The sequence below is a fragment of the Fonticula alba genome (genome assembly GCF_000388065.1).
Source record: "Fonticula alba strain ATCC 38817 unplaced genomic scaffold supercont2.3, whole genome shotgun sequence".
Lineage (NCBI taxonomy): Eukaryota > Rotosphaerida > Fonticulaceae > Fonticula > Fonticula alba.
The window spans coordinates 1,856,898-1,858,216 of NW_009242973.1; positions in this window are offsets into that span (position 1 = coordinate 1,856,898).

The following is a 1,319-nucleotide window of genomic DNA, read 5'->3' on the forward strand; positions in this document are numbered from 1 at the left end:
GTCTCCGCGTCAGAGGGCCCCTGCCTCGGAAGGACAGGGGGGGGGGGGAGCAGGGAGGAGGGGGGGGAGGGGAGGGGGGAGGGGCAAAGGGCTTGCGATGGGGGGGTGCCGCGGCCGCGGCAGGACAGGCCTTAGCCCGGTGGGACAAATAAGGGAACCCGCCAACCGGGCCGCCCAGCCGGAGCGGAATGGGGCAACAGCTAGAGAGTCGGGCCGGGCCGGTCTGGTTTCCCCGCCGGCGGCGTCCCCGTTCCTCTCTTGGTTTCCATACACACAAGCACCCCGCACCCTGGCCGGCCGTTCTCCTGCCGGGGCTGCGGGCGCCCGTGCGGGGGACCCTCCAAGGCCGTGGGCGGGGGGGTGGGGGGCGCGCCAATAGTACTGCCAATGAACTGATGAGTGTTCACTCGGCCCGACGAACCGCCGCGGCATATGCCCGGGCCCCCCGCCCGCCAGAGGACGGACCTGCGGGCGGAGGGCAGCATATGAGCCAGGCCACCCAAGTGTGCGAGCGCCCCGAGGCACGTCCAGGCAGCGGCGGAAGAGGGCGGGCCGCCCACTTTTGTGGCCGGCCGTGGGCTTCCGCACGTTCCCGCGGCCCCCCGGGTCTGGGCGCCGAGATGAGTGTGTCTGTGGCGTGAGGCCCGGCGCCCTCGCGCGATACATCCGCCCGGCGGGCGGAATGCCGCGGTCTGGAATTGCAGATCCTGCGGCCATATGCCAATCGAATATTTAGGATCTGCTGGTGCCGGCGCATGCACCGCGCGTGATCCTCGCGCGGGATCCTAACTCCGGGCTCCCAGCGATTCCATGCGGCGCGCGGCACGCAGGCAACCGGGGGGCCCAGGGGCAAAGCGGCCCGGCGGCTGCCCGCAGGGAGGCGCGGGACCCTCGCTTGTCAAGGGGGAGAGGGGAGGGGGGGGGGGGTCCAGGCCAGGGACACATGCCCCAAGTGCCAGCGGTGATCGTCCAGGAACGCATGCGCGCTGGGCCCGGGGCAGGGCCGACCCCCCGGGCGAGGGAATCTCATCCCTCCAGGCCGGCGACCCGACTTCCCCCCCCCTTGGAGGTCTTGTGTGTCCCCAGGAGGGGGGAGGGGGCGGGGAGATTCCACCCCGCGTCCGCTCAAAAGCCAGCTGGCACGCAACAGCCCCACCCGGGAGGACGGCCTCTTTGCCCTCTGTGAGTGTGTGAGACACCTGCGCTCCCCCCCCCTTGGAGGATCTTCCCCATCCTTCGCCCTTCTCCCAGTACCTTTCTCCCTCCCTCTCCCTCTCGCTGCCCACTTCTCTCGCCCGGGCGACTCCCGTCCCCCCCCC